Below are 20,439 nucleotides of genomic sequence, written 5' to 3'. Positions count from 1 at the left end.
ACTTGTCTCATGTGGGTGTCCTCAGGCTTTTCCAGGTTCTTTCCTTCCCTGCTCTTCTTTGTTTTATCCCAGGCATAACCATAATTGCACCAGGACAGCAGCATAACAGTTGCCATAAAGATGAAAGCCCTGAAAGAGTGGCATGTTTAACACCTTTCAACCAATCTAAGGAGCCTGGGAAGATGAAGAGAGAGAACTCACTGTCAGTGCATATTGTTGGGGTATAAGGAAAATCAGCTCATGACTGTTGACCTTTAGGCTTTCTTGCTTTGGTTACAGGCTTTTGCCACTGCTAAGCCAACGTGGTCTGAATTAAATTCCAGGTAAAATGGTTAGAATCACTGTGCATCCTTAAATGGTCTTACTGTCCCACAGGGGACAGCCTCTATCTACTCACCCATACACAGATTCCCTGTACTTGGCTCTGTACCCGGAGTCGTAAGAAAGTAATTTCAGGAACGGTGTTCTAGATTTCTTAAACAAACAGTATACATTGGAATAGTTACTGCCAAGGATTAAAATAATGCCTAAGTGATTTTTTCCAGGCACTCCACAATACAATAATTTTTTCATCCAACAGCCTTTCATGTGACACTTTTATATAAAAATGTTTACAGGAAATAGCAAACTTTCCTTTCGTTCTTCAGGTTACTTGTACCCCCATAAAATGCAAATACTGAGTGAAGTCATTGAACTACCTGACACTTAAAAATGAACACATCTAAGTACCCTGCTTAAGATCAAATGATGGCTCCCAGCAGCTAAACGGATATTTCAAACACTGGATAACTGATTTTTTCCTGGCCTCCAACTGCCACTTTTAATGGGGAGTTGCACAGTGAATCTTTACTAGCAAAGACGGTGGGCCTTAGGGGGTCAGACAAAGGCAGTCTCCATTTGCACTTGTGCAGTGGGATGCTCCAGCCTTCATCTTTGTGCACTTTTAAAATCTGAAATGAGGACTGGGGACTGTCACAGAGCAAACACACGTACAGGAACACACAGTCTCACAGCACACCAGAGTCTATGCACTTTCTACCAGACCTGTAGGAAAGCTGGCAACAGCTGCTGGGAAATGCCAGCCAAAAACATAGAATCTACTTCTGCAAAAACTTTTCCAAAGAAATGAAAATGTTTCAAATCATCAGAGAACTTTCAGGATCCTCTCTCATCAGAATAGTTTAATAATGATGTAAAAATGTCTGTGGCATTCCATTTTCCCTTTCTCCAAAGTTTTAGGAGGGGTGTTTTTCCACAAAAGTAAAAGCCAAAAAGCCTCAAAACCAATTTGCAATTAATGCCTTTACCAGTAGCACACACAGAGAGAGGCACACTGAGCCTCTGGCACAACAAACATGAAGTTCCCAAAGCTGAACTCAATGGACACAGGTTTGTGAGCCCTAAAATTTCTGTGGTAGATGCTTTGGCTTCTTCTCATGTTGGGAAAAAACAACACAACGCCCTCCAGCTGAGTGGGAGCGACTCCTAAGGAATTAGCAAAGCTTTCCTAAAAAGGACCTATCATTTTCCTCTTTCATCCTTGGTGGGGAGATGTCAAGGCTGTGCTTCTCTTTCCTCTGCCCTTCCTTGCATATGGGGCTTTTTTAATCAAGTGATTATGTCACAGTCTTCTTTCCTCTCAGTAAAGAAAAACATCCAGCCCTTCAGCATTCTGACTGAAATCGCCTACAAAAACAAAGGACGAGACTACTTGTCCAACAAGGTGGGAAGGACACGTGTCCTTGGGCTACGTTGGCTGCCCAAAGTGTGCTTGTGAGTGTGCCTTTTTGCTCATGACTATGCCATGGTCTCCATGCCAAGGACACGGACACACCTGCGTGTGGGCCAGAGTGTGCCCTGGCTCTGTGACGTGCCAGCTCAACACTGTGAGACAGGAACAATCTGCTGGAGCAGGGATTCCTTACGTGTCCTTTGCTGGCAGAAGAAATCAATCACAAAGCTACACACTGGGTACAAAGGAGCTTCAGGGTCTCTTCAGGTCTTCTCCCCCACTGCCAGCTGTGGGAAGAGAGCAGTTGCTACTAAAGAAAAGGGGCTTCGTATTTTGCCATGTTTCTTGTCATGTTTTGTCTCCCTAAGGCCTTATCCCAGCTACTATGGAAGTAAATTGGCAGGCAAGAAATGCTGGCAGTTAGGAGTCCTATTGCCATAGGGCTGCTTTGTTTCTCAGTGCAAATAATCAGTGTATTTTATGTTTTATGTTTACCATCAGAGCTGCAGGCAGCTACAACGGCTGCACTTCCAGCCTCACAGTTGCAAGGGGAGATACCACAGCCTGTGCAGAGGTGGCTTTCCAGAGGGAATGCTGAGGTGTCTCCCTGAGTACACCCAGGGAAAATACAAAGTTTCTGGGCAGCTAGGACAAAGTTTGCTTCTTCTGCACAACAAATCCAATTGACCAGTAGTATGAAGTATTAGGCATTTTAAATCATCAGAATTTATCCAAAGAAAATGCTGTTTATTTGAAATACTTTGTTCCAAACCTTCCCCAGGTCAGAATCTGAACCCAGTCTTGATTTTCCAGCTTCAAAGCTGATGAACCTAAAAATTGAGGTTCCAAACCAAATTAAAAACCAGCAACAATAAAATTTTCTACAAACAAGAAACTCTGTTTTCCACCACACTGGAATGTGTTTCATTGAATGCAAAAATGAGAATCTTGGCAAAGATACCAGAATTTTATCACTTACTTTTTCCAGAGGAGTCCTGCAATATTTATTACCTGCACGGGATGAGCATAATGGAATTCGTTCTAACATTTCATCCAGAAGAGAGTTCATGAGAAAGTAAGAACATGCCTTTTAATGAGTGGAACCAAGAGAAACGTGACTGAGACTTGGCCAATTCAGCTCTTCTAAAAGCTTATCCATTTGCAGTCATTGTAAGCTTCATTTCCTCACACTCAGGACGCACACCTGACAATCTGACCACACAGCTCCACTGTACTTTGATGTAAGGGTGAGCCTGCAGTCAGACAAACAAATTGCTTCAGCTCACATCTCTCTTTCTGGCATTTTTTTTCTTTCTTCAAGAAACAACTTGGATAAAAGCAAATCTCTTGAGGGGAAAAATATGTTTCCATTTAGTGAGGGACCATCCTTTACCCATCCTCAGACTGAGAAAGGAGTAGCATTGAGCTCTAGGACACAAAAAGGCAAAAATGTTGAACTAGTTGATGAGCAGCATTTCTATGGGAAGGCAGGAAGAGTGTCAAAGTGCAAAAAAAAAGCCTCTGCAGCCCACATGAGGTGTAGTGCAGGGGGGTTTCAAAGAAAGCACATTTTGAGTGTTCAGCAGGAAAATTATAACTCCTTTGGAAATAATTCCCAAGAAAACTGACTGCACTTTTAGAGCTGGAAGTCTCACTGGGGGAGAAGTACCATGGGCTACAGGAGAGATTCAGAGAAGCCAGCCAAGCCCAGATTCAAGGAGGCACTGCCACATATAGTCCCCTGGCCTCTCAATATCAGCCTCTATCCCCAGCTAGAAACAGACCTCTGGGATGCAAAAGGGGAAGGGGCAGACCAAAAAGGAGGAAGCACCTTCCCCCTGGCCTGTGCTAGGTTTGTCTGCAGGCGCAAGCAGGGCACGGGGTCTGTGAAGCAATAAGATACGTGACCAGCTGATGACATGGCACAGCTTAAAAATAACATTGCTGATTGGAAAATGTCAGTGTCCATGACACAGGACACACTGCTGGGGCTACCTGCAAAAAATTTCAGAAGTTCTGAGGGGGAGGAGTTTAAATCTTTGAAATTGCCTGTTACATCAGGCTGCAAAGCAGGTAAATGCTGAGGTCTCAAACATGTGCATTTCTACAGGTAATTAGATCTTATAAAAGTGTTTATCTATACAATAAAGGAGCTCAGGAGAGTCAGCATGATCTGGATTAAAATTATTTCAGAGTTTGGGCATGGATATAGCTGAAGGAAAAGCCACTTCACAACTCAAAATAAGTTGTAATAAAATAGTTTAGGAAATGTCTTGTTACTTTGCATGTACTGAATAATGGGTAATTTCACAACTTTCAATACCCACACTTAAGAGGAGCTTTTATAAACCAAATTCAATGAGTTCTGCTCAAGGGACTCTTGCAACACTATGGAGCATGCAATATCCACAGGTATTGCAACATCTAATTGCAAAATAAAGGCTGTTTTCCTCCAAATCTCCTCATGCTCTCTTTCCAGCCAACGGTGACAATGTTACATGGGCATGGTTTTCTTTTGGGTAAGTTGAATCACGTCAATAGTCATCTGACAGGCACCCAACATATCCAACTCAAAGAAAGGAGCAGAATTGCAAGGCCAGGAGCTAAGACCTCTCCTGTCAGTAATTAGCACAGCTACTCATGACACTGCAGGGCTGTTCACAAACTTCTCTGCTGTCCCCTTGGTTAGAGGAGAGAGTTCTGCAAGTCAGTTCTGTGCCCAGGTGCTCCAGCATGGACAGGAAAGCAATGCTGCACTCCCCACACACATTGTGGCCACACTTACAAAGATCAGGGAGAGGCAAAATTGTCATGAACATACATTGGCCCAGAAAAAAAAAAAAAAACACAACTATCTGTGAGTGACAAGCTAACTAGAAAGGGAGTTTTTAAATACTCAAGTTCGGAGATCAAGCACAGCAGTTCACAACCACTGACCACAGAACAGTGGGGATCCTCAAACAACTCCAACAAGGCAAGGTTTGCTAGTACCTCTTCCCTTTCTTCCAGGTCCTTAGCTGATCCCTGTGCTCTGATCACCTTGAATTCAAGGCACACTCCCTATTTTTCCTCTAAATACTCTAGTTAACTTCTGCTTCTTCCTCAAAATTCCAGGTCAGAATCACTGGGAGGGAAGCATCACTCTGCCTTCTTATGGAGAAACAAAACACAGCACTGTTTATTTTATGTGATAAAGTGAACACAGCCCATGGTGATCACAAGAGAAACCAGTATCTTCCAGAAGAGTTCGGATTGAGACCCAGCTGAAGGTGAGAGGGCTCTGGAGGACCCCCAAGTGCATGGCTCAGTGACACAGCCAGGCTGACCTGCTGGCTGGCAGTGCAGATGCAGGACTTCTGTTCCTATGTAACATTATTCCCCTCTCCCCTGAGCCTCCCATCCAGGTGCCACCTGTGCAGCCCAGCCCCTTTCATGGCAGGAACCCTACTAATTATCCAGTTCAGTTCATGGGCATGGCAGAAAACTTCAGCCATGAAGTCTTACAGGCTAAGCAGGTTGAGCAAGCCGTGGTGGTCCACCAGAGCTGATGCAGGGAAAGCAGTGGGGGACAGGAAGGTCTGAGGAGTAGGATTAGCCCCTCTCACCTGATAAACTGAGCAACATCATCAAACTGTATGTGACTTCTGCTGGTGGAGCCTGTACTGAGTCTCTCTTTATATGTTTGCATAATTCTGTCATTGGGCACTCAGACGCTCTCAAGTGGGAGTGAGAGGAAGAGGTTACCTGATCAATCAGGTATTTCCTTCAGCTGCAGTTCTTTTTCCTACAGGAAACTCTGGCTTGTATAAACCACTCAAGAAGCAAACATCAAAGGACTCCTCTATCACTTAGTCAGGGTAATAGACTGTACTTGAACTCTACTCAGTGAAGTGAAACTTCTTAAACTGAGAGCTGAAGTTAAATTTGTTATTCCTGGCAAACTGCCCAAGAGGAAATGGATCCAGGGCAGAAGTTTGTTTGTTAGATAGCAGTGAGAGATTGACACTTTTATAATAAGCCACAAAAGTAGAAAGAATAGAAAGTAGTTGCTGAAACTACTGATTATTCTCAGATCTGCTCTTAATGCTGCATCAGTTACAAGATTTCCTTTTAGTAATTGTCAAATAATGGAAATCAGAAACCATGAAACATCAGTAAGAAGGATTTTGAGCAAAGATTCTGCACATGAGTCTGATTCAAAAGGAGGATAAAACACATAATCAGCTGCAGCAGGTCCTTTGCATACAGTAGCTGTTACCTCACAAACAGACTGGGATCCTTCACTAAAGACACAAGGTACTGAGTGCCAGTTCCATCCCCACTTTCAGTCCATTGTATGCCCACACCCTGCCCACCAGTGTCAAAAATGTGGTGCAAGGAGCTCTCAGTTGTTTGACAAGGTAGGCTACAACATGACAGCCAGGGTCCCACTCCAGTGTGTTATCCTGCAGCTCTGCTTGCCCATGTGCCTAGAGATACATAAGCTCATGGACCCTCTGCCATACTGTGGCACGCAGCCTCAGTCACACCAAACTCTAGAAAGACAGTAGAAAACTTGGGCTTTGGTGAACAGGCAGGAAAAATGGTTTCACTGCACTGAAATTCTTTGCTATGTTTTCCATAACAACCAACTGCACCTGACAGACACACTTTAAGCAAAAACATCACACGAACTTTACCCAGTCATCTCCCAGGTGGAGCTCAATTAAGATATCATCTTCTAAATAAGAAATCTGAAGTTGCATTTTGACTTTGGGATAAATGATGGTTACCTCTTTATTACATACTAACAGTAAAAATATTCCATGTGCCATTTTGGAATCTCCTTTACTGTCAGTAATTTTTAAGCCGCATTAATTCAAACTAATGAAACCCCTCAACAAGAGGAAAGCAGAGCATTTACCATAAATAGCATGAGACTTCATTCCTTCAGGCATTTTTTTAATATTTCTTTCCACTCCACTATGCCTGGAGCATAGTTTAAAGAGCTGATTAGGTATATAGATTTAAGAACAACTCTAAATATTAAGAAATGTTACTGAGCACATTTGGTAGTGACTCTTCCAAAGTTTATTGCACAGATTTTGCAATGTGGAGGAATTCTAAATATTGTTATACCCCGTTCCTTAATATTTTGTTCCTTTGGTAAAACATTTTATTTGGAAAGGCTTTGTCTAAAGGTTAAACAATCCCCATGCAACCTATGAATGAAACAGAAAAGCATGCTTAGATGTCTGGTCCCACCTGCCAAAACTTCCCAGGCTGTGTGGACACTGGCAGCTCCCAGAGTACATTTGCCTCCAAGTCCTGTCCTACCATGTGGACAAGGCAGACAGGGATCCAACCATCAGACCCTCCAGAGATGCAAGAGAGAGTTTTCAGCTGTTTGGAATGAATACTGACTATAGACATTCCTCATATTTCAAAAAATAGAAGGCAAAGCACATGGAAGCATCCTATGGATCAATCTGAGGCCATAAGCTGCTAAGGTGACCCACACTGGCTCTGCCATGTGCCACAAGAAGAAATAAAACTTGAACATTGTCCAAGTACATTTCCTGTAGTTTCTGCCTGAGTCTTGGAGAGATTGTCTCTTGGGAAGAAAGATTCATCAATAAGTATTCATCCATAATTAAGCAAATAGCCTATTGGACAAATTTAATAGCAAATAGCTAATGAATGATTTTTATACCATAAGAAGACAAAAAGAGAAACAGGAAAGCATGAAATCATATTTTGGCTTTCTGTGCAAGAACCACAGAATAAATCATATGCTGTTGATACACTGCTTTCAGATTCTCACCCAATAGCTGTAATGATCAAATCTACAGCAACTCTGTGTGAAAACAGAGGAACGGGGCTGATGGAGAAAGTTCAGTTCTTCAAAGCTAAGATAGCTGCAAACAGGTAACATCTTTACCTTTAAATTAACAGTTTTTGCTAATTGGGCTGTCACTTTTCCAGCTGCAAATCACTAAGCACTTGCCTCCTAAGCTCAGGGAAAAAGCCTCCAGAGACCGTGAGTCAGTGAATGAAAACTGTTTTGGGTCCCATGGCAAAGAAAGTACTTTGCTCTCAAAAATAGATACATTTCTTGTGGGAAAAAACAGCCCAGCTCCTTCCTCTCCCATAGATAATAATGCAAAATGTCAGACACCTCCCAGGCTCCGTTCCCAGGAGATCAGGAGCATTGCAGTGATTACTTTGGTGAGTTTTTTCCTTAAAGGTTAATTCATATCTAATCAAAAATCATGACCCAACAGTTCACTGCCTATGAGAGCACGAGGTGTGGAGCATAAGGCTGCCACTAGTGTTGAACTGCTACAGCTGCAAGAAGCTACAACAGGATTTGGGCACTTGGAAAACACAAAGCTGGGGTGGGAAGGCAAGGCTGGAAACAGGTAAAGATTGGATGCAGGGGAATGGGCAGGGCCTGTGTCCACTGCACAACAGCGAGAGGCTCCAAAGCAAGGGAAAGCACTTCCATGAGGGGAAACCCACCTGCCTGCCTGTGTTCACAGCAGAAAGCCCATGGGATTCATTTACTGTGTTGACAGTATGTCCTACAGGTTGGGGGCTCTACAGTGACAGTGAACTGGTTGGCTGGATTTGGGCTGAAACAGTAGAGCAACGTGCAGTGAAACCCCTTTAACCCAAAGATCGTGTAAAAGGATTAAAAAGTATGCCATGTATATATTTTCAATGCAAAGGCTTTCAAGCAGTGGGTTGCTGACTGTAGCAAAAGAGCCCTTGTGGCCCTTACACGGTAACAGCTGTGACAGTGCCACCAAGCCACATCTGTGCTGCTGGTCCTGTTCCCTGCTCCAGTGCAGGGCAGTGCAGGATAGGCTGAGTCCTGCTGGAAAACTGCATTCAGAGGGGCTGACACCATCTCAGGGCATTGCTGAAACACCACAGTGCCACACCACAGCACTGCAACATCAGGAATCCCTGCTCATCCTCACCCTTCCAGTCTCCTCCACACTGCACCTTACACCTGCATTAACTTGTGCTGACTTTGCAGACAACAACCTCTAGAGCAGGGACAGAAGCATGGACAGACGTGAGGACACTCCCCAGAAGTGATTCTGGTCCATTATTCTCATTTCACTGGATAAATCCTACACCAAATACCCCCCAAAAAACCAAAAAAAACCAAAAAAAAAAATAAATCCCAGACAGGCTGTTAAACTGAACCCCAGGCTGTGCAGTACCACCACAGGCTTGGCAAAGCTCTTGCAGTCCCAGGGGAGTTAGGAAAAGGGGGAGGAAACATCCCAAGAGATGACTTTGCTTACTCACATCATTGGTGCAGACACACTTGTTTACATTTGATTGGCCTCATCTAAACTTTGCTGGAGGTTGACCATAATATTTACAAGCTAAAAGAACAATTATGTAGCTGAGAGCAGCTAAATGGAACAAAACAAAACCAGAGACACAGAAATCATGTCATTCGCTAAAGTCAAAAAAACAAACTGAGCCATCAGACCACACATCTGCCTCATGCTATATAAATTTACACCATGGTACAATTTGTGCTGCTTTACTGCAATATGGATGTTCTTTGAGTTTATAAACACTTATGGTGCTTATGTGCTCCATGTACTGATTTGTACCATAAAAATTTATATGGAAAGATATTTCCTACGCCTCATCTGTTTGTTTACAGAGTCCACCTTTAAAAGACCAATATTCTTCCCTCTGGGGCCTGTTTACAGTCTGCACCTGTGATGGTTTCTTCAGTTTGAACCTCATGGGCTGTATTTCTTACATAACTGTTTTCCCTCTTTCAGACACCATTAATCATCCCTCTGCCAAGATCTTCTTCCCACACCAGGCTTTACTGTACATTCCTTGCATTTCCATACCATGATGTCAGTCCAGCATGGAACAAAGATAAGAATGGCTCAAGATTTTCCTTCAAATGATCCCTTTTCTACAAAGCTATATATAAAATAAAACTTGCCATGGAATTTGGAAAGCACCAGGCTTGGGGATTTGTGGCTCTCTGTGGCTCTCTCATATTCCATACCCTTATTTCTTGAAAACTAAGAGAACATGTGCAAAATTATTTTAGAAAAATGAGTGCAGAAGTACAGCGACCAAAGCAAGCACAACAGAACTTTCTAATCAATGGGAAAGCACCTAGGAAAGTATAAAAATTAAGCTGCAAATGTTTTGAGAATAGTTTGTCAACTATGCTTGGAAAATTATGACTTTTTTTTCCACACTTTTCAATGTTTGGGAAAGTGAGATTGTTGCATATATTTAACACCTTTTCGCTACTGTAAATATTTTTTATGTTTTAGAATAGCATGAAGAAAAGAGTGCTGAAATGCTATTTCCATTCATTTGCATGTTTCAGAGATAGGATGGACTCCACATTTTTAATTATGACTTTCATTTTATGAAAGAAAGAAAACTAATAATCTGGCAAATTCTTGCCCTATTCCTGGGCAAACATTTACCCTACTATGGTTTTGTTTGAGTCAAGTACTCAGAGTAGGGAACTTCCAACTAAGCAAAGATCTCTGCCTTATTTTGCTGTAACACTAACACTGTAAAGAGTAAAGCCTCCACATAACATCAGAGCAAAGTGTCAGAGGAGCAGTGTTGTAACATGCCTGGCTGTCAAACAGCAGCCTATAAAAATACCCAGGCAGCTCTGTTCTTCTCTTGGAGTAAGGAAGAGAGCTGTTCAGGCAGAACAATATTTGTTTTATTGACAGATTTTACTGTTATCTGTTACCCACCAGTAGGCTCCGTTTGCAGTTTTCATCATAGAGTAATTGCTTATTAGAGACATTAGCGAGTTGTTTATTTGAAAACTAATGTGCTAATAAGGAACGATCATATTAGCAAGGTGTGCTCTTTACAACTTTATTTGTTTATCCTCAGGGACCGAATTTCTGAAATCCCAAACCTTTTGTTACATACTGAAAGATTTGAAAGTAAAGCGTCTGAAAATTTTTTTGTCCAATAATAATTAGTGGTTTTATTGCTGTCATAAATACCAGGAGCTGCCTCTGACAGAAAGATGCTCATAGGATTGAAGGCTATTCTGTACACAACCATTTGCTTGCTAAGCAGCCTGGAAAAATTATGTTGCTGCTGTATTTGCATATTTTCTTATTATAAATGTTACCGTGGCTATAACATACCAACTTTAGCACTTTATTAAGCCCAAAGGAAAGGAAGAAACTAATTGTAGCATAGCTTCCAAGGCTCTGGGAAAGCACCTGTTTCCCTTTTCCTTTGAGCCTTAGGGGGCTTTCTAACCTTGGGCTCACCAATAAACTCCCTTTATGACAACCTAGATGGGATCAGTTATATTTACACATCCCAAGATTTCTAACAAACCAAGAAGTGCTTACAGCACATTTTCACTCTTGCAAGAAAATGCTTTCACCATTTGGCACAGCTGAAAGTTTTTGTTATGCTGTTGCTGTTCATTATTTTGCTGTGCTGGGGGTTATTTGTGCTGTACACAGTGTCACTTTCAGGCAAAAATTAAGAAAACAGTCTTGCAATGAGTAGTGCCCACAAGCAGAGTGGAGTCTCAGTGATTCCAACCTGACTGCATACCAAAGCAACATCACATTATTATTTATATTCCAGTAGCACACAGACCCAAATTTGGGATCACAGCCCAACATGACTAGATGCAATGTAAACATGCAGGTAAAGAACCTCCTGACCCAAGAAGCCCATATGTAAAATTATGACCCAAAAAAAACAACCCCAAAAACCAGAAAAAAAGAAAGCAAGCAAAAAACCAAGAAAGAACAGCAAGCAAACCACAGAGCAGGGGGAGAAAAAAAGGAAAGAATAACTTGCCTGGGGACTGACCAAACACAACTCAGTTCACCTCTTGGCTGCTGGATCACCTCGGCACTAGCTGAGAGTAGGATGCAGTTTTGGATTAAGTAATCGGACAAGTCTGTGTAAAAATGGAAACAGAATAAGATGGATTTTGTTATGCAGATATATAGATATTAAGCACTCTAAGTATCACAGTGCATTTCCTTTCTCCCTGCTTCTATGTACATACAGGCCTGCATGTGTGCTCATGACTGACTCGTGATAAAGTTAATTTAATCTTATTGCAGTGTAAGTGAAACACTGAAAAAGAAGGCAACAATGCAGGGAATCAGACATGTTGTATCAAAATCACACAAGTCTGTGGGCTGGAGTCCAAAGCCAGCAATCCTGGCATATTTTGGAAACTTTTAGATTTGAAATTGAGTGAGCACACCCAGATAACTACCTGAACCGTCACTTCACTGACTTCAGATGAGGAAAGAGGGGCAGAAGTAGATGAATTCTCACAGCAAAACTAAAACTCTTCTCACATTAGTCTTCATAACGTAGAGGCAAACTGTAACTGCAAAGGAAAGAGAAATACATAAAAGGCACAATGCTTTGTTCTGAAGCCTCAGCCACTCTTCAGGAAGGAGACCTATCACTTTACATAATACTTCACAAATCAATGCTTGCTTCAAAACACGGGAGATCTTGCAGTCTGCAAGATCTCCAGTGCTGCCTTTGTGCCAGAAAAGTCTTTCTGAGTAAGCACTGCTTTACTTCACAGCATGTGCAGAGTTCCTAGGGCTGAAAGCTCATCTAAATATCTGTGCACTGAGTGCCCTTCCAGCCAAACCCCTGCTCTGCCTGGTACTCAGGCCCCCTCAGCTATGCTGGAGGATCCCAGTCTGTGCCAAAGGACTACCCTGCATCTGGAGTGTCAGGACAAAAGCCAGTTTTAGACAGCTGAGAGCATACAAGAACATGTGATGTAGTCCCATATTTTAAGAGATCATTTCAGTAACCCCTTAAAACAGGTCTGTGCTCATTAAGGTTCATCCTTTAAGTCTTCAGTGTAAATCGTGTGCCAGTGCACACAGTTCCTGCATGTACTTCAGCAGTATGCCTGGCTCACAACACATGATCCAGCAGAACCAGAAGCAGGACAGTCCCTTCTGCTTATCCTCATCTGCCCTGGATTCTGCAGGCTGCTCCATTTCATCCTGCCAACGCACAAAGGTGGCAGCCTGTGGGCGACAGCTTTCCAAACTCTTCCTCAGATACTCACATCAGCTGGTAGAAATTCTTCAGAGATGGCAAGAGGGCTAGATATTTACAAGTGGTGTTTATTTTTCTGGAACAGCCAGCTGCATGTTCTCTTCATCAAAAAGCTTTGTGATCTGAATACCCTTAAGCCAGTCTCCCGTGTCTCTTGTCCCTCTTGATCATCTTGAAAAAGAAAAAAAAAGAGCACACTTTATGGTGTGCTCTTACAAGCACAGTCTTGTTGGTTAGCACATAGTGGGAGTACAAGATGGCTTTGAGAAGAGCTCTCTGTTCCAGCAGGTTTATATTTGAAGGTGACAGTAATGAATGGGATCAGCCTGTTTCTCACTAGCAAGAGCTGAGCCTCAGGCTGAAGACAGGCAGTGCAGTGAGGCAGATTTGTGTCCACTTGTGCTCCAACACTGCAGCTTTAAGGCCCTTCTCTCAGACTCACCCTCGCTCCAGCTCATTGTTAAGGGAACTTGCATGTGGGGTTTGTTTTGGTTTCTCATCTATAATCTACTGACTGTGGCTCTGGTCACAGTCTCAGGAGGAGAGCTGTATTGTGTTCCTGCACAAGTAACTACATGTGAAAAAATATCAGTGACACCCCGCACTCCTGCCACCACCTCTTGCAACGGGGGTGTCGGGGCCCTGCTGCTTTTGCACAGGGTGTGACACAGTGGGAACACCTTCCCCTCTCACAGCAGAGCAGGGCACACCTTGCACTCACCCATGAAAGCAGCTCCTCTGCTTCACCACTGTGCAGTTGTGGGATGGGAAGGACACATCCCACCAGAGACACTGTCACTCTGACCAGGAATCTCAAGGTGTGAAGGGAAATGGGAACACCATGTATCTGAACAACTGCAATGAGCCATCGTGGCTCAAAATTGCCATTTTAATTTTTGCCCAGTAAAGTTAAACTTGCACAGAATACATTGCTGAAAATAACTCCTTTTTCCTCCACTCTTTCCAATTTCTTTTTTTCTTCCACTTTTGCTAGGTTTTATTTTTAGACCAGTTTTAGTGTCCAGCAAGAACACTAGAGGAGCAGAGAAGATTTTTCTAGCTGTTCAACTGGACTGAGCAGCCCCCAACCTCTCAACTCTGGTTTTGCATTACTGCCCTGCCGTTCTCTTGGGGATCGACTCAGCAGCAGTGCTTGGGTTATGTGCTGGATATAGACTTAGTTCTTCTCCATTCTGCTGTTCCTGCAACTCTATTAAATTTCCACTGGGTATTTGAAAACAACATTATACATGTATATACACACATACACACAGACGTATAAAACAGAGTTCTTAAAAGAACTTGCATCCTGGGAGGAAGCCAGCATTGATTTCTTTAAACTCAGAATGACTCCTGACTATGAAGGAGTTCATGTGTCTGAGAAGCAGCAGTGGAAACTTGTCTTTCAGTGTTTCTGCTTATCACTCATCAAGGTTCTGGAGTACATTCAGATCTCTGTAAGGGCCCTGAAGTAGCTTCACTGAAAAGCCTTGTTCCCATTAGCAAATCTGTGAAATTGTCTGAGAGACTGACATATGGGACTACAGAGAGAGGTATCACATTCATTGATCCTTGCTACCCAGCTTCCCAACTGCAGTGCTTAGCTCCCACAAAGCCTGGATATTTTATCCACTCTCTCACTTGTCACAATGCAGAATGAGTCTGTGAAGCATTAATATTTTCAAGCAAACACATGAGCTCCCAGGACTAAGGAGGAATCTGGCCCAGATGAGACATGAGAGTTTGGGTGACAGTCTGATCTACCCAAGTGGTGAGAAGCTCAGGTAGCACACACACTGCAAACCTGCAAACGTGCTGCTAATGTCCAAGGAAAAGAGGCTGTTGCCATAAATCACCTTGTCTGTGAAAATATTCTGAAATGACAGCATCATCCTCTATATTTGGGAGATAAACTATCCAGTTTCTTTAGCCTCTCTCAAACTTTATCACGGACACAAAGAAAAAGGAAAGATAACAAAAAGAAATCTATCTGACAAGCCACTTATTTTTATCTGCCTGGACCTCTGGGACACAGTTCATGCAATTTCTCTTCTGCACCAGTCCCCTTCTTGGAGACATCACACTTAAGCAGTAAAATATCTAATTTAAGTCAGTGTCAAAAAATTGGCAACTCCTACATTTCTGAAAGAGTTGAATACGATGTTGGGCTAAGCCACAAATTGGCATCCAGATCAAGTTGGGTTTTTTCAAGCTTAGAATTGCTCAAAGGCAGCCCCTGGAGATGGAGCACAGATACTTGACTTGGACTAATTAGCACTGAAAGAAATATATTCAAAATATACCTGAATGAGGTGGTTGACAAACTCCCAGGAAAGAAACGTCCTTTGCTCTTTGCATTGAGAACAAAAGGGCAGGAACAGGCAACAAGGACATTTATATACAGTGGGTGATGGGACACAAAAGGAATTGGAAAGGTTGGATTTCCCTTTACTTGCTTCTGCCACTGCCTTTAACTGCCAAAGTTTCAGATGAGATGAATCCTTGTCCTGTTGTCCCAAACATCGGGGGCTCATGAGTAAGAACTCTGCATGTTGTGCTGGCAGCAGAGTGGTTTTCCATGCTGAAACCAAAAGCTTCCCAGGGCAACCTCTGGTCACTACTTCTGCTTCCACCTGCCAGAAAATTACCAGCCCCTGCAGAAACTTCTGCAAACAAACCCTCTTGAACAGCAACAGCCACAAGTGAGCGTATTATAAACGGGAAAGAAGCACTGAAAGGTTCTTTTCTAACCAGAAAAAGGCTGCTGTCAAGTGATTTAATTTCCCTGCTAAATTGCATAGTAAAAAAGAAATTGCATGTAAAGACCACGTGGCTGGGAACGAAAAGCCTCTTGTTGAAAGCTTTCGTTTGCCCTTTATCACACTGTTTTGCTTCATATTCTATAAATAGCTCGTGTGCACTGTTTTTCCTTTTGGCCTCATAACTATGAACTGGTTCCTCACTGGCTTTGCAGAGTCTGAAGAAAATCTCTGGAGAATGTTCTAAGTATATTTGATAGAAGCTCACCAGTGGATTAATTTCGAAATAGGGCTCAGTTGGCACATTTTAAAATATATAATAATTAGAGCTATTTGTAATAGATTCATCTCCTTCTGCAGCAGAAATCAGGAATCAGAGTAGCTTGGTTTCTGCAATCTGATTTTAGTTACAGTTAGGCTGCAATTTATTTTTAGTAACAAACTGTTTCCCCGAGACAGATTCGGCTGCTCATTAGCATTGGGAGTGTTCTCTACAAAAAATATATTGTGAAATTTCCTTTTAGCTCTGATTAGACCCATCCATTAAAACACAGACTCCATTCTGCAAAGACAGAGAAGATGTGACTATCCATCTTGTCACTGACAGATGATAAAGACACTGAAAATAAATTGTCCCTTTTCCCTAAATTTTTTGCTTAGTATCACCACACATTTTCCCAGTAAAAAGGCAGAAAAATCTGTTAATCTGTATTATGAGATTAATGAAAAGAAGCATAATTGAAAAATTGTAAAATTTACTGTAAAAACAGTAAAATACCAGTTGCGTTGAATTTGTGATTTTATACCACTTAACTACTTCATCAAAACATCAGCTGGGGAAATTCTCTGCAGTAACTCCTCTAGATGGGTTAATAGGCAGGTTGGAATCCAAATCATTGCCTTCACCAACTGATCTTTCCAGAGGGAAGATCAGAGGGAGCTTAATCTGCTTTGCTTCCCATTTCACCACTGGTGTCAGCCCACGCTCCTGCAGTAGCAGCCTGGTTTTACATATTAATCAGTACTTTCCAAGCCATTTTGTCTGTGACACCCATTCAGGTAACCTCCAGGCACCCAGACTTCTAATGCTCCAATTTCCAGCATCAGAAATGCCAGTTCCAGTCAGGCCAAGGGCCCCTCCAGCCTCTCTGCAGCAGGAGGAGAGCTTGTAACCAGCCAAGCCCATGGTGTTTAATGGCTATGAGCGCCTGCTCTCCAGATGTGCTTAGCTGGGCTTGTGAGCTCTTAAGAGTTACCCACAGCAAGCAGATTTACTTTAGCTCACCCCTATGAGTGATGAAAAATACCTCCCCTAGAGCACACTGCACATCACATGGAGATTCTGACACAGACCAACCTCTTCGAGCCACGGTCCCACAAAGCAGCTCCTCACTGCACCCCAGTCCTGGGGTAAAAGGTAAACTTGCTTCTGCAAAATATTTGTTTTACTGAAGATGAGCCCTAATGGGTGCTCAAAGGAGCTAATTCCAAAACTGCCAAGTGTCAGAGTTCAGATGTGCCATTTGGCAGATTTGGTGCTCTGTGGGTTTGAGGTTTTGTAATTCTTTAGCTACTTTAGCTACAATTAATGAGGTGTCATGTTAGAAACTTGGTTTATTTAAATCATTTTCAAGGTAGACAAGCTATTGGAGTGGATTCCAATCTATGTCTACCTAAAGCTTCAAGCACTACAATGTCCTGACAGTTCAAGTGTTACAATGAAGTTGTAAAATTTAAACAACATTGCTCTTAACTTCTTTCAATTCCCAAAGTATTGAATACATTTCCATACAATTTTCCAGAAAAATTAACTTTTTCCCTAAGAACACTGCTTGTTTTGTTTATGTCAACCAGTATTTTCGTACCTAACAACAAGAAATAAACCCCACTTGACTTTAAAAGCATGAATGCAATCTTCACTGTTAATTGTCATGGCATTACAAAAATACCACTGACATGGGTATGAAAATTGCTCAGAGCAATTGGTAGAGCCTTTTCACAAGCCATTGAATGCAACAACTCCTCCAATTCATACATATTTACACACAGAGCTTTCACATACATGGCTATGTTTGATTTTGGAAATTATGGCAACTGGAAAAACATTTCCTGATGTAAAGCCCTCATAGATTTCTCACTGAAATCACACTAGCTGATTCAAAAATTCTCAACCCCCTTCTTGTAACTAACTCTGACCTTTCGACCCTGAAAGGTTTCACAGCTAATTGCCCGAGCCAACGTGCTGGTTCGAGGGAGGGGTCTGAAAATTACGGATTTCAAAGAAAAACAGAGATCATTTTATAGTGAACATTAGTGTACACGTAGGCAGTGGCAACCTTCTGCTTTGGATTTCCCTTATTTCGGTTGCCTTCATCTTCCCTGCAGTGTTATTTCAGCAGGAATTTGGGTGCTTAGCTTTCCGGTGATGGTATCTGTGCAGCACCACAAACGGCCCCGCATTCTTGGCATATTTGGTGGCCTGCATCAGCCCCCTTTGGAACAAAAGCTCTTGTTTTGGACACATCACTGCAGACTGTTGCCTGATCCAAACTGTCTGCTTCCTTCTGAACTTCTAAACAGAAATGACAGATCACTTTGTAGTTTTTAACAGATCTAGCCTCAGAAAACCTATCTGACATTGCCTAAATATGAGCTACATTTTGCATCCAGGTTTGGTTTTAATTTACAGCAATTCTCTGACAGCTTAATACCCCAAAGACAAAGAAAATTTAGACATAAACTCCATCTACGGGAAGATTTTACTTGACATAAAATCCAAATATGAGCAATGCATGCAAGTCTAAGTGTTATTTGAAGGACCATTGCAAATACTAATTAGGAATCCACACTCAAAACAACTACCCGAAGTGGTTTCACTTGCATGACTGGATATTCAGTATGGCCCTACCTGTGCACAGCCTCAGCATCTCCTGCAAAGGAACAGCATCTCTCTCTTCCATACACAAGCTGCAGTGCTGGCTGCAACGGGGTAGAGGAAAAGTCAGCTTCCATGTATTTGTCAGAGGCAAACAGGGAACTGAAAGGTGAAAACCTTGAATGCAGTCCTGGCTACTTTCACTACATGCTAGGCAGACAGTTTTGGTATGAACAGAGAGTAGCAATTCTATTTTGAGCAGTAAAGGAACAAATTTAATCCTCAAGTATCAAGGCAAAGTGTTCCTCCTCAGGACATAAAAGATCCTTGAAGAAGAAATCAGATAGGGACATTGAAAGAACATCTGAAGTAGGAACAACCATCTCCATGTCCTTCCTGAGACATATTTCACTCACTGGCTCTTTAACATCATCACAGATTTCATATTCACCCAAGCACTCTTTTCCAGTGCATTGCTATCCCTGACTTGGACAGTTGTTGGGGTTTCCCCCCCCCCCTTTTTTTAATGCCTTCTTTGAATCTTTGCTGCTGTAATTTATTAATTCCTGTTCCTTCTACTGCAGGGATTTTACTCTCTGCAAACATTATACTTCTCTTCTTTGCAGCAGTCTTTTCTGTATTTGAAGACTTTTGTAATTTTCCCCCCTGTCTTTTATTCTCTACACAATCCAAATTGTTTCAGTCTGCCTTCTAGGTTTGTTTCCTAGTCATTTGATCATTCCCACTTTGGAACCTCTCCAATCAGTCCACATCATTCTCAAATCTACCAATCATCTTGGGATGTCCTCTTGGGACATTATTACCACATATGAAACCACGTTTTTCTAGCCAGGTTTTAAAATGACATCTATTAAGCTCAGGGTTGTGTCTTCGGTGCACGGTTAACTTGAGTTATTTGCACTTGAGTTAATACCTCCCCAGTCAGCTTCACATCAGAGTCCCAGGAACAGAGAAGTGAAAGGAATTGCAGGAAATCATCTCCTCCATATCCCACCTCTGAGGCACAATCACCTACCATATATCTACACACTTTTTTAAATACTCCAGCAGCAAAACCATCATGACCTCCCTGGGCAGCCTTCAGATGAGCCACTCTAAATCCCCAGTTACCTGTTCATCCCAGGATGTCTCAGGCAGTTGTGTGCCCACCTTACCACATAAAACCAGCCAATTTTCTTACAAGAATGTGATGTGGGACTGTGCTCTAGCTTTTCTTTGAAAAAAGATTCCACTAAATGTACTAGATGGGTAGCACCAGTGCATAGTGGCATCATGATAATTATTTATTGTATTTGTAAGGACAAGATTTTTAAAGTATCATCCAATGATTTACACTCATTCTTAATACTGAATGAGCACCAACTTTCTCTAAATTCTCCATGGCTTCCTCCCCCTCAGCTGCCCTTGCATTTTCCAATCCAGGTAATGCATTTGCCTTCTTGACATCATCAAGAGATTTCACATTTCTTACAAAGAATGGCAGGTAACTAAACATTTGCAAATTCTTCATATTGTAGGATATTCTATCAAGTCCTGCTGACTATAATCTTTCTTATCTATCAAGTACACCTGACCTGTTCCTTTTTTAGTCCTGTTTTTATTAAAATTAACTGGTTTAAGCATCTGGTCATAATTCACTTTTTCTGTGGTGGTTGAAGGGAGAAAGACATCAAATAGATGACCTATTATTTGCTTATTTCCACATCAAGTAATAAACTTCTACTTTCCTCCACCTTGGTTACTCAAGTATTTCCTTGCTATTCTTCCTTGTTTGGCAGTTACAATTTTAGTCTGAGCTTTCTGACTTTTCCTTACGTGTCCATAAATTCTGTCATACCAGTCCTCAGCAAGCAGAAACACACCTTTTCCATCTTTTCCTGCCCTGCTCAGTGTCAGAACCCTTGGTCATCTCTCACTCTGTCCTTGCTTTGGGATTGTTAGCTGAGAGCAGCTGTGCTGCAAACTAA

At 42.1% G+C, this 20,439-nt stretch overlaps 1 protein-coding gene and 1 long non-coding RNA gene across 3 annotated transcripts in view; one reads left to right on the top strand and one right to left on the bottom strand.

Moving 5' to 3' along the window:
* Positions 1-20,439, bottom strand: part of IRS1 (insulin receptor substrate 1) — a 281,844-nt gene that overhangs the window by 195,194 nt on the left and 66,211 nt on the right. Inside the window, exons 1-4 of one of the 2 annotated variants that reach the window (XR_007903533.1) lie at positions 18,485-19,867; positions 12,828-12,988; positions 12,003-12,119; positions 11,604-11,675 (exon numbers count right to left, since the gene is read on the bottom strand). The gene's annotated coding sequence lies outside the window, so the exon portion shown is untranslated. Of the gene's footprint in view, positions 1-11,603; positions 11,676-12,002; positions 12,120-12,827; positions 12,989-18,484 lie in introns of those variants that run through there. The other variant, XR_007903534.1, reaches the window with a different exon arrangement.
* LOC127468381 (uncharacterized) lies at positions 5,211-10,573 on the top strand. Its single transcript, XR_007903550.1, has 3 exons — positions 5,211-6,132; positions 7,528-7,639; positions 7,996-10,573. It is a non-coding gene; the product is annotated as an uncharacterized LOC127468381 (long non-coding RNA).

This window comes from Manacus candei, unplaced genomic scaffold (genome assembly GCF_025592945.1).
Source record: "Manacus candei isolate 608988 ecotype Guabito, Panama unplaced genomic scaffold, ASM2559294v1 h1tg000015l, whole genome shotgun sequence".
Lineage (NCBI taxonomy): Eukaryota > Metazoa > Chordata > Aves > Passeriformes > Pipridae > Manacus > Manacus candei.
This window is presented reverse-complemented; position numbering and strand designations above follow the sequence as displayed.